Raw genomic sequence first — 13,422 nt, forward strand, 5'->3', positions numbered from 1 at the left:
CCCTCTAGGGCGACGCCAAAAGGCTTTGGTGGGGGGAGGCACTTTCGTTCTATCATCATTGGTCGCTCGGCGCGGTGGGCGAGACCATCAGATTGAGGTCTTTCTTTCCAAGTTTTTGCCTTGGCGTCTCCCTAATTCCATTGTGTTCTAGACGCGGACTTCATGCAGCACACTGCTGTCCGGGCGGCCCCACCAGACCTGTCACGACGCGGAATTTCTTTTCACGCTCTTCTTTTTTACTTGATACGTTAGACCGACGAACAGCTTTTTTTAGAGGGCGGTGTTATTAGTAGCACCATGATACATTTGTTAAGGCTGGATTATATTTACGTGAATTACACGTTTTCGTTAAGAGCAGCTTTTTTATTTATTACTTAATTAAAAGTGGTATTCCTTCCAGATGGGCAACTTAAAATGCTAACTTCTAAGGTTTAGGCGACGAACGTTTTACACAGTTTGATCTGCACCGGTTCAAACTGGCTACAGATTAAGTGAATGTATTCAAAATACTAAACTAAAACTTTATGCGCTGTCTTGTACACACCAACAGTACCTTAATCAGCCATTAGGTATGCTCAAATTGCATGATTGTGCCCGCGATGAACTCAGCACGCCAAATTGAATGAACATTTTTTTTCCATACACGAAAGCTTCTGTTCCTAAACCTTGCTTGACGGATTGAGTAAAACTTTACCCCGCAAGCTTAAACAATTTGACGAGTTTTAGAAACAGAATTGAATCCGCTTCTGGATGTACAGAAAAACGTTCACGTTTAAAAAACAAAAGTGTTCCTTTACATTAAGAGTGCGAAAGTCCTATATTACTTTTACAGTGCAATACATAATAGTCTGTACATTTTCAGTCAAAGACATATAACTAGCAATCGTCAGCGATCGAAATCAGACAACTTTTCCTTGCCCAGTCCTCTGCTTCAGCCGGCCTCAGTACTGAGCGACATTTCACTCCAGTCACTCTTCCCCCGCGCAGAACCGGTGAGAAATCACTTTTACTTCAAGCCACTCGGCTCCCAGCGTGCCCGGGCGAAAATTACCAGCGGAGTGCGGAGGGAGAGGGAGACCGCCCCCCCCCCCCCCTCTCTCTCTCTGTACGGCAGATTTAACAAAACATAAATAATAATTTCAGTTAAAAGAAAGAATAGACAATGCAGCAACCAAAATCCCATAGTGTAACGTCCACGATAGCAGAGATTATTTTTACGTATATCGCAGAACCTTGGTAAGTCGATGTGCCTAACTTCTACAGTTGTGCTTTATCTAAGACAGAGAAATAAACTTACAGAAAAGATCAGTTCGTTATCCCGCCAGAGTGACATTTTGTCACCACCTGCTGAGTTACTAAAACCAAAGAATAAGCCATGCGACAACTTTCATCAAACGAGAGCATTAACCAAACAAACCAGAATAAAAGACGTCGATAATGCACTGTAAGTGTCATCCAGAAAGTTACGTCCGTATTTTAATTTTTTTAAATTTAATTGGCAAATTACAGGAGCTCGGCGCCTGCGGAACTCAGGGTAGGCCACCACGCAATACTCGCATGCACTGCAGACAAGATGTTGCCTATCTATCAGGCGCTATGAGAGCTTGCATTGGCTAAGAATCACGCATCGAGTTTGCCGAGAATTAACAAGCCAATTTTAAGCCCTGGGAGAAGACGAATTCATTCGGTAAAATGTCATAAGAAGACAAAGTGCTTTGTGTGGACTCCAGATTACTAAACATTCAAGTGCGAACCACAACGGAAACCTCCGAAACACACGTCAACGGAAAGTCCATCATTTATTATACCGTGAAAAAACTTTGCAGTGAAGTCGTAAAGACTCGTGTACCTAATACAACAGCGTATTCAACCCGCATTCAGAGGGCATAGGCATGCATCCGCGTGTTTTGCAAGCGGTGCAGCGCGGCGGTGGTGCGACCCCGGTGACCGGCGGTACGTGTTAAGGCTATTCACTCCTCGCACCCCTGATCACGCCGCGCCGCGCGCAGCGCCAGTGTCCGCCAAAGACAATGCCCATTCTGTGCAGTATTTGGCCTTCTACACTGCGCACCATGAAGCGACGCGCTCTGCCAGCAGCAACAGCTTTAAAGCACGTTTAAAAAACTGTATTACTTTTGTTATTCGTCGTCTGCTGAGCAGGTGATTCCTTAAAACGCTTAAACTAAGAACATGAATTTACTTGCCTAACGCTTTTTTTTTTATTAAATTCTTTGTTTGACCGTGATGTTTTTCCAAAGTTGACTTTGGGAGCCCTAAGAGCCAAGGGCCGAGCCAGGCCCAACCCGACACACACGGGCCGGGCCACCCACACCGGAGTCGTTGCACTATGAGCGTGGGGAACACGACAGCAAAGCCAAACGTCACACACGTCACGCGCCCTACCACCCAAACATGTGGCTCGAACAGCGCCGTACATGTAAAAGAAAGCACGTTTACAAACTGTTTGCAACATTCTTTTGTTTATTTAATAACAATCTATCTCGTTTCCTGACGCCAAAGATCGTACAGGGAAGGCTGACGAACTTGTTTTCTGACAATATCATTGCGGGAAGTGAATCAAGAAATGTGCCCTTTTTCAAGAATAATGACTTTGTACAAAAACTAAAGCGTTGCCACAAAAAAAGATGTCTTAAATGTCGTGTCGTGTTGGAGCGATACTTTTTAACAGTAAAGTTAGTTAAAATTTGTAAGCGTCGTGTCAGCTTTCTTGTAAAAAAAAAAATCACTGTACACAACTTGTCCCCGGGAGATAGGTAGTTGTTTATCACCTCACGCGACGTAGTCCCGTACAAGAGTGGGGTGCTTTGAAAGCCGAAAGCAGCCGAGCATCGTAAGTCAAAGGAACCCAAAGCCGCCAGTATCGGCTCCCTTCCGAATGAATCGCATCAGCCATTTACCGCGCGGCAGCAAACAGGTCCATCGCGTTCACCTTCGTGCGCCTTCGTGCATGTGGTGTATATCACAGCACAGCCGGGCGAGGGGGACCTCTGCCGAGCCTCCGGCTGGACACGGTCGGCCCGCTCCGCCCGGCCGAGACGTTGTCGCCTCCCTTATACTTTGTAGAAAGGTGCGGGGAGACAGGGAGGTGGGGGTGACATTGGAGCCGTAACAATGACGCCCACCGGACACCGGCCGATGAGGCGCTGCTGCGCCCAAGGTGGCGAGTGCAGTGCCGCCCACCGCAGTATCGGGAAGTCTTTACGACTGCCGCGCTGGAAAACATCACCTGGCGTCAGAGAGGTACGAAAAAAAAAGGAGAAAAAATGTTGGCACAGCAACTCTGCCCGCCGCTTCTCGATAGGAACTTGCTGCCGCAACCACCCAACATCCACATCAGACCGCCAGAGCCGCAGCTGCGCCTTTTTCTGCCGCTGCGGCCGCTGCTCTTTATATTTTGGACGCGAGCCGTTATGGGCGGCAGTGTCGTCCCGCCACCGACAGGCCCACGGAGTTTGTCGAGTCAGCGTGTCCCGAGCGGGCCTCGGCGCGCCCGAACGCGGTGGCCAGTGCTAGCGGTGCGGGAGCCCCTGCCACAGCCCAACTAGGCAACCGCGCAGCACAGCAACGGAGCGGGTGGCCTACTCTGACCCTCGCCGCCGCCCCGGCTCTGGCTCAGGCCTCTCCCCCTGCTACGACTCCATTCCAGGACCAGCACTTTATTCCAACCACCTCCAAGCCTGCCGTTGGATCTATTCGCAAAAACAAAACTCGTAAACTCGAGGCGGAAGCGAAGCGGTCGCCTGGTGTGCGAGGCTCGTAAAGCTCCGCCGAGGTGTTCCCCCGCCGCCGCCCCGCACCGCCAGATCTCCACGACGCTGCGCGCGTGCAGGTCTCCTGGACCAGCAGCAGAGTGTTCCCTTCTTAGTCGCACTCGTGAGGCACTGCCACTCAAAGTTAGCAAGTCCTGCAGGAAATACAGCACTGGTGCACCACGGAAAAAAATCATTCGCTGCGTATACCAGTAGCTAATTGAGTGATAATTATTTAGCTTTTAATCTAATATTGAAGCTATGTTTAACTAAATAACTACGTACCAATTTTGTTAAAGTTAGACAGGTATTTTTTGACATAGCTAATTTTTTAGGTACGTAGCTAGATGTTTAGTAGTTCCCTATTTAACTAACGTTTAACTATAGCTAATCTTTTTGTCCACGGTGGTGTGCCTACGGTAGTTTTTGCAGAGCTCTGGAGGCGAGGAAGAGGACACGGACTAAAACTCTGTGCGGAATCAGCCTGCAGCTCCGACGCGACTAAACACGCGTAGCGTAGTATAGCGCGTCCGAGTAGTGTTTGGTTCGGCTCGGCGGCGTTACGGTCGGAGAGGAGACGAGCGCGCTCGGCCCGGAAGCGACACACGGCATTCATATCACTCCGGACGCAGCCCAGCGGGGCCCCGCGCGCGCTGCTATGGGCAGAGCGCACCGCTTCCTCCTCCTCCGCCTCGATACAAACCGCCCCACCCTGCCCCGGCCCGCCCTTGGTTACGCAAGCGAGACCCAGATAGCGAGCCGGTAATTACTTAATGTAACATAACGGGCAGATGAAAGCTCAGCGATACGCCGCGGCCGGGTCGCACATGACATTGTGAGCGCGAGGAGGCCTCCTTCCTCACCCCGAACGGATTATTATTATTTGAAGCTTAAGTATCTTACACCGTTCCGAAGCCTTTTCTCTTGTTATGGAGAGTTGTCGTGAACAAAACCTGTCCTCCTCTGTTAAAATTTGTTGCATGTCTGCCAATTTAGACCAACGCAAACATCGCCCTCGTCCCCGTGCGCCACCTGTCACGCTGTCCCCAGAGCGCCCCGTAAAGCTCGCCCCCCTCCCCAATCTGCTCTATCTCTATCACCGCCTCGATGCCAGTCTCGCGATCTCGGAAAGAGATAAACAAATTCCACCATAACAACACCGCCCGCCCTGCCCCGCCTCCCCACCCATCAGCCCGGCGCGCAGGCAGCCCCGCCTGGTGGCACGCCACCCCAAGGTCGGCACGGCGTTTGCACGGCGTTAGCCGGGTTAATAGAGCACAGGCTCATGCGACAGACCGCAGGCAGAGGGCCTGTCTCCCTCTAGCTCGTCCGCGCCACGTCTAAGCACGCCAGGCTGAGGTGAGGACACCAGCCTCTGCACCAGCCTCTGCACCACATGTCCAGGAATTTTACAGGTTGACACCGCCCCATCGCTTCGACAGCCAGGTTCCAAAGACTAAACGGAGGCGAGGCACTTGACAACCTGACTTGTACGTGCAGCCTTCAGCAGCCTCCACGCTCAGTCGCACCGCCGCTGACAAGTTGGCCACCTTCAGCGGCCGCCCAGCACCAGCTAGACTCGCGCGTCAAATTTTAGCCCGAGGCAGCAGCGAGCCAGGCGAAGAGTGGTATACGTCAGGTTCCAAGCAGAGACGGTGCAAGGGGGGAGGGGGGTGGAGTCATTAAGCTCGCTGGGAAAGGTCGCCGCCGCAGCTGCACGATCGGGAGATCGCACACACGGCGCTGGATGGGCCGTCGAGCCATGCTGCCTGACGGACTTGAGTGCCAGCTTTTATACCCGATCAATGGGTGTTACGCAGAGGATTTCAAGTACTGATATGTTCTTTGTGTTGTTTTTTTTTCTGAAGAAAGCCGAACATCTGTATTGCTCAGGGGGAAAAAACTGTATTTGACCGTGGGTCAAAAACTTCAGGAACAGAATAAAGCTGATTTATCGACTGATTCGATTTAAATATACGCCTAAGCGCTATAGACTACCAGGGACATTTTCTCTCCACTTACGTAATTTCAAATATACTCTCCCTCACGCACACACCACACACATCATACGCCATAACGTCCTCCCTTTGTGTACAAGTCTTCAGTTCAGGCAAGGAAAAACTAAAGTTAAGGAACACTATGAATGCATCCTCGCGCGTAACTCGCATTAGACCGGGTGCATAAAACACGCGACGGTCTTCATAAACAGTCAGGCTCGACGCGGCTCAGCAGGAGACGAGCCGGGGAATATGACTTTCTACGCCCTAGAGGTCGCAGCCATTGTGGCCTAACGAGCGGTGCCGGCCGGAGCCTGAAGAAGTGCGCTCTTTTTATTAGCATGCATGACTCGGAGGACTCACCCGGTGGCCCAGTGCGCCCCCCTCCCTCCACCTCCTTGAACAGCAGCACAGCACACAGTGGTGAAACTCATGCGTCATGCGCGCACATGCGTTACGTACCTGCGTGCGTGCACCCGTCTCCGTGCTGGGGAGCGCACGTATGCGTGCCTATACGCACGCGACACAATCATATATTCAGTTTAGAGGAGACGTGTCTTTGGTTAGGTGACTGGACTAGGTTAGAATTTTGTCGGATTTCAATATCGGAGAAGTGAGTAAAATCGTTGGTTACTGCAGAGCCGCGGGCTGAAGCGCTTACAGCACCTTTAAGAGCCTGTATAAGGTAAAGTGGCCTGAAGCTACGCATAAGTGGGAGCGAGGAGAACCAGCTGTGCTGAGACGCGGAGAAGGTAGGCAGGGGGGGAGGGGGGGAGAAGACTCACTTTCCTTCAGACTCATCCGGTCCGCTCGAGGCAAACCAGACGAGGGGAGAGGGGGCTGGGGGTGTCTCTCGGGGTACGCCACGGCACGGCAGGACACAGCACTCGTGTCGCAAGGAGCGCGGCGCGGGTGCTCTGCAGCCACGCTGCAGCGCGTGGGCTCGCAGGGGCTTAACGAGAGGTCGCCACCGCTGCGCCAGCTAGGCACGGCCTGCGCAAAAGGAGGGAGGGAATATGTCCAGGAATCTATTTAGAAATTATTAGCAACGATCGAAACATCGCAGACAACACTCCTGTTGGCTAAGCTTTAAGAGCTAAAAAAAGAAAAAAAAGGAAAAAAAAAGAGTTAAAAACAACATTACAATACCAGAAAATATTTGAGGTCAACGTCAAAATTATGGTATCATCACACAGAGAGCTTAACCTACTGAAGTCCAATTGAGAGAGGGATTGTTTAAGCCTATCCTACAGGTTTCATTGGTATAGTAGAGCATATTAAAATCCATAGTTTCATGCACAAGAACTTTGGTGTCGTGTTTGAAAGACTTTTCTGCTTCGCGCCTCACCTGCCTGCCTAGAAAAGTACACTCTGAATTGTGAGGAACAAAAAAATAATTGTCAATTATACGGATACAAATTTGTCACTGGCAAGATTCAGAATAGAAGCTGGTAAAGATGACCACAAAAATACATCTATATGGGGACAAAGAGAGTCCCTTCCTCAGATTTAGTGTGAGGACAGACGTAGACGTCCGGCAGGGAGCGCGACCAGGACGCCGTCATCGGGTTTCTACATCCCCGACGCGCGGTGCTGGTGCGACGCACAGCGCGGCCGGCGGGACGGGGGAGAGGGGCGGGGTGCGGCCGCGCAGAGGGTGCAACCTGTCCGCGCCAGCCAGGCAGTGACGTAACTGCCCCCGCCCCGCCCCGCCGTCCCCTCCAAACGCTTTGCTCTCATCGCAGCGACGGACCCGCGGCCCGCGGCGCGCAGAGAGGCGTCGTTTGTCGGCCACACGGCGCGGCGCCGCGGCCAGGCCCGTCTCTGAACGTGCCGTTTTCATGAGGCATTTCGCGCCCGTCGTAAAATTAATACATCGCGTTCCGTACAGAACAGAGCGGCCTACATGACATGGAGAGGAGGGGGCGAGGGGAAAGGGGTCCGACACCGAGGACCTGTCACCAAACGGGCACGCCCGCCACAGAGACACCGCGAGTCAAACAATGAGAACCGTTACGGCGGCGCCGGCAGATCAAAGGACACAACAGCAGATGGGAAAGGAGGGGGACTTGGGGGGGGAGAACAAGGAGGCGGGGGGAGGGGCGGCCAGAGGAGGGAGAGAGCAGCCCGCAAGGCACGATGATGAATTTCATAAGCAGAATACGGCGAATCAATGACCGCAAGGTAAAGCCGCGCCAACCGCTCACTGGGTCAATGGGACGTGCGACGGGCTCCCCCGCCTCGGCGACTCCCTCCCCAAGCCCAGCCGAAAGCTACCCGGCCCCCTGACGCTCCCAAACACCTCCGTGCTGGTGCTTACGGGTCTTTACGGCTACCTTAGGTCCGCGGCAACGTTAATCCAGTTTTTGTAGTCAGGTAGCTACATATAAGTGTGCAGTTGTTTTCTCATAGAAACATTCACATACATCTGCAGCCGGCCGCGACCTTATCTTCGACATTTTGCACAACGAGACAAAATGACCAATTATATTGACTTCCACCGCATGGTCAGAGCACGTCGCGCTTTAAGCCTTACGAATTTAATTCTCCTCCGGCCTACATGCCTTAACGCAAAATATTTTTAATCCGACGGGTGTGCGGTTGTGAGGTGGTGGACTGGGACTCCCCAGGGAGGGGGGTGATGCAATGCAACAAGAAACAATGCGCGTCCAAATCACAGCGGGGCGATGCGCGGCAGAAGACGCGCGCCCGCGGCTCTTTCTAGGCCGAAGGCTGGAGTGGAAAAGTTACCTTGAAAAATTTCACCAGTTATTTATTTTTTCCCAAAACGTCAGCTGCTTACTGCACTTTCCAGACCCACAGTCGACTGCGGCAATCGCCTTAGCTAGAAAGATTTCTTGTGCCTCACGTAAACCTTGCAACAGTTTTCAGGGCAACATGAGGCAGCACCAAGCGTCTGCCGTATGGAATTCAATACCGGTAATTCAGTTAAGTCAACTTATACACTTCTCCGCTTTGCCATTGATTGGCAAGTATTAAAAGGGGGGTGGGCGTCTTCGCCGCCTTCTTGCACAGGTCGGAACGGACCCCAGCTGTGTCAAAACTATAATACCGACACCGAAGCACCTCCAGCCCCGTTTCATTCCTACTTTTAAATGTGCCGCCCGAGAACACGCAGACTTAAAACCCCAGATAGTAAATTGCAACAACACGTGAACCACTAACAAAAAAAATACCTGGAACGTAATGGGAATTCGCCATATAGGTACATGAAAATGATATCTATTCACCATTACAGTTATTTGGTTTAAAAATGTGTACCTCAGTTCAGTCACGAAAAACTATACGTAGATAGTTTCGATAACTACAGAAGTTAAATTAAAACTCCCATGTATCAACTCAACAGCGAACTGCAACGGAAAACGATAGTTGACGTAAAACCGTAGAACTAAAAGTTTCAGAGTTTCAGGATGGGGTGGGGCAGGGCGGGGTAGGTACCGTGAGAGCGAGTTGTGCCGGCCGCCCGGGACAAAGTATAGCAGCATCGAGCCGCTCGGCGGGGCCGGGCCGCGCACATGCGACGGTCCCAGCGAGTGGAAAAAGTGCAGCTCTACAGCCCGGCGCGCTCCGCCCCGCCCGCGCTCGCTGCACGCCTGCACTACATGCCGCCACGCGCGGTCGCGACTGCAACATCAGCAGCAGGCCAAGTAGAAAGCGTTGCGGTGGGGTGGTGCACAGTGCACCGGTGGGAAGGGGAGGGGAGGCAGGGGGCCGCATACCGTGCGCGGCGCGATCGCGGGGCTCACCTGCCGGCCCTGCCCAGCCCAGAACCCGGCCCCGGCTCGCCAGCGGGGTCGGAGCCGTTCGATCCAGAAGGGCCAGAGCAAGTAAACGTATCGCCAAGTTAATTAACTTGAAATTAACTGGCGAAAGGCAAACACGCCGAAAGGTCATTGACAAAAATATTGGGATTGAATCGTTCATTACCAACAGTTTGGCAATGAACACTCATTGCCAAAGTTTGGCGATGAAGGTAATAGCCGTATGTGGCAGCAAGGGCTGCTCACACGACCTTTTCTTCGTTCATGGCCAAAATATGGCAATGGACATGGCCACTGGGTTGGCGATAAGTGACTTATTGCCATCGGAGCGGAAGTGAAAATTTCTAATAGCCAGGGGACTTTTCATTGGCAAAATGCGCTTCATCGCCACAAATGGTGATGTTCATCGCCAATACTGGCAATGGGCATCGCCATTCGAAAAAACAATGGAGTTTAGTTCACTGAGTCAAATTAACATTCTAAAATAAAATACGGATTTTTTAGCCTTTCAATACTTTTTTCGACACCAATACTACGACACTACTAGAACAAGATGGGAAGGGGGGCGCTCAGTGATCACCTCCAAGCAGTTTGATGCGATTTCAAAGCAGAGACCGTGTTTTTCCTAGCGTTGGATTCTACCATTCGCGCTTGCAACAAACACTCGGCAAGTAACTATGGGCCCAACCAGGCCCCGAGAATGTGCTTCAGGCTTAAGAACGCACCTTTCATGCCCCTTACCCCTTTACCGCCCTCCTCTTCACCTCTGGATTTCTTCTCTCCTATGCCAGGAGACATCTTTCATCCTAACTGCCATCATACGGCTGCCGTGGATGCAGCTAGCAGCAGCGTCGCCGTCGCCTCCAATGTACCTCGGCATCATTGCTGCGTGCGTGCACGTTGAGCATAAGTGCACGCATGTGTGAGTGCGCACACACACACACGAGAGTTCCCAACCAACAGCTCAGCTTCCGCCGGTCGCTGCCGCGCCCCGCCGCTCCACACGGTGCACCCGGTTGTGCACCGCCGAGTATGGAGTGCAGCGCGCGGCCCGTATATGAGTGTGCATAGAGCCGACGGAAACAAAACGCCACGAAACACGCACACACGCGCGGGTACACAGCGCCACGTAACCGTGGACGGCGCGCTACAAACGCCTTCGCACGCCGGCCAGCCCCCGTGGTCCGCGCACACACACGCGCACGCGCGGGGCTCTCGTTGTATGAGTTCCTGCAGGCAGATGCACCACCATGCCTCGCTACTATATGGAAGCGTTTCTTTCTACGACTCCGTCGACTGCAGACCCACCGGCTGCCTTCGGCTGGACGCGGCCACTTGTTGGGTCATAGCCTCGGGCCTAGGGCGGGTTCCGCGGCTTGAGCCCGAGCGAGTGGGTGTTACAAGCTCGTTACATTGACTACAGCGTTACTCCAAAAGCCACTTAATCGAAATTTCGACTGAGAAAACATAGATGAGGCTAGGGACAAATCAGAGGGAAGGCGGAGGGGGGGCGGAAGGCGGGAGGAATCTTAAGGAGAATCCCGGTTTTTCGGAATGAATTCATGAACTGGAAGTGATCCGATCCTTATTAGCAATGATGTGTCCTTATTCACTCTTCCCAACAGAGTGCCTTCCCCGCTCTTTGCTCCTCCCTCCCACTTCCAGACCCAGAGTCCCTTGGCCTTCAGAGAGACGACGCTACGGACGTACAAGGAAATCTATTCACTCGAGCAGCGCCGCGGTTCACTGTTAACATTCACACGCTCAGAAAAAAAATATCCAGAAATATTCTATCAGTCATCCAGTTTATTGACCCGAAATTATATAGCACATATTTGGGTGCCTATTTATTTAATAATAAAAATAAGGTGTATTCTCCTACTGGTAGAGTTATTAATGTGGTAAACAGGTGGCAGTTTTTCTAAATTAAAAAAATATATGATAGTCACCTCTACCCAGTGGAAAAAGAAGATAGAAACTTTTTAACCGGGTGTAGGGGAGGTCACACAACGCGTGTGTATGATGCGCTTCTTCCTCACAATCCGCGTCGGAAGGACGGAAGTGGTATCCGCGGCGAGTAGGACTGGTTGCGGGGGCGGGGGTAATTAGAGGTGAGGAGTGAAGCGAAGGGGTAAACGGAAACATTAAATACGCAAAGCAACACGCAGTAAAGCGAAGAAGGGAAGCGGAAGGAAGCTCAGGGCGTCTGCGGCAAACCTCGACATGTTGATGACTAACAATCACTACAACTACAAGGTACTTAATAACTCCATCAACCCAAGATCTAGCAGCGTCAGCATTGAAAACGCCTCGAGCAGTAAGTATGCGTGCCTATTAGGGATTGTGTTATCATTATCTGTGCAGAAATTCACCTCCCGCAATTTGACATAGAGACAGTGTTCTGCCTGCTGCTCACGAGCGGTCAGTCGTTTTGGACGACTGGAGAAAAACTGCCATGTTTTGACGCCCGCGCCGTCAACGCCTCGACGCGCCAGCCACAGCGCCCACAAGGGGGAGAGTTTGATTCCAAGCTCAACTGTTTCTTTCAAGTATTTCAGGAGTCGGCGGTCGCGGTTCCTCCGCGCCCCCGCACTGTCAAGCGGCGGTGGCCAGGCCACACTCTGACGCACCACGGCCTTGATTTCACCTTCACCGCGACGTGATGGTGTGGAAAAATTGACTCGGGCTTGCATGTTTTCCCATTCCTTATTATTATTATCACCGCTACTTGTTGCCACGTTTCTTTTTCCCCGTCGCTGATGGGCGTTCTAGTGCGCACGTGCGGTGCGAACCGCGCAGTGACAGCTCACCGCCCCGCCCCGCTGAGGCAGAGGCTCGGGAGAAAGCGCCGAGCGCAGCGCGCAATTCAAGGAAAACGCAGCGGCCGCCGTTCTGAAAACGACACATTTTGAAGTCGCCTCTTTAAGATCGGAAAAGAGAGCAGAGCACTGCTCTTTCATTTTCTTAAAACTGAAATAAATGTTCTCATTTACTTGAAATAAAAATAAGATTCTCAAAAAAAAAATTAGGCAATCATGAAAGCAAGAATATTGTTTGTGGTGGACATGACAAATAACTGCAAAGTCCGACGACCTGATATTTTGAACTACAGCGGCTCGGTTGGCTCCTGAGAAAAGTGTGATTCTCTATCACGGGTAATGAACAAAATCGGGCAAAATTTAGTAACAAAACGCTTTAGCGCCTCGCTTGCGAGGAGGTCGGAGACAGGTAACGTGCGAAGGGTGATTCATCGTATTAAATCACTTGTACTTAGATTAAAATAGGAAATTATGAGTTTACTACCCGTCAGAATGAGGACTGCCATCTGCCAATGCGGCACACAGAAGGACGACCGCCTTTCTTTCCCCCTTTTTTCTCCCCTTTCGCAATGCTACAAGGGCGGAGCGCGGCGGAGCGCGGCCAATCCATCGCGCGACGCTTCAACCGCGATCCGTAATGCAATAATGTCAAAAATGGCCAACGACTCGCGAAGACCGCATCGCTCGTGGAGGTGATGGGAAGAGGAGGAGGAGTAGAGGACTCGCGAAGACCGCATCGCTCGTGGAGGTGATGGGAAGAGGAGGAGGAGTAGAGGAGGGGCCAAGGATTAACTCTTGGGCGAGGGGTCGTCAACTCCGATATTCCTTCGTACACGGACTGATATTACTCTAATATTACTCTAATATTACACATATTACTTGATATTCCACAATATTACCCGATATTCCACAATATTACCCGATATTCCACAATATTACCCGATATTACACAATATTACCCGATATTACTCGATATTACTCGATATTACTTGATATTACTCGATGTTACTTCACATCAATTGTACATGCCGAGCAACTTAGCACACTTCAGAAT

At 51.6% G+C, this 13,422-nt stretch overlaps 1 protein-coding gene across 1 annotated transcript in view; it reads right to left on the reverse strand.

Annotated features, from left to right (window-relative positions):
- Positions 1-13,422, reverse strand: part of LOC113204544 (mucin-2-like) — a 63,844-nt gene that overhangs the window by 44,091 nt on the left and 6,331 nt on the right. The window lies entirely within an intron of this gene.

This window comes from Frankliniella occidentalis, unplaced genomic scaffold (genome assembly GCF_000697945.3).
Source record: "Frankliniella occidentalis isolate FOCC.00 unplaced genomic scaffold, Focc_3.1 Scaffold21, whole genome shotgun sequence".
Classification (NCBI taxonomy): domain Eukaryota; kingdom Metazoa; phylum Arthropoda; class Insecta; order Thysanoptera; family Thripidae; genus Frankliniella; species Frankliniella occidentalis.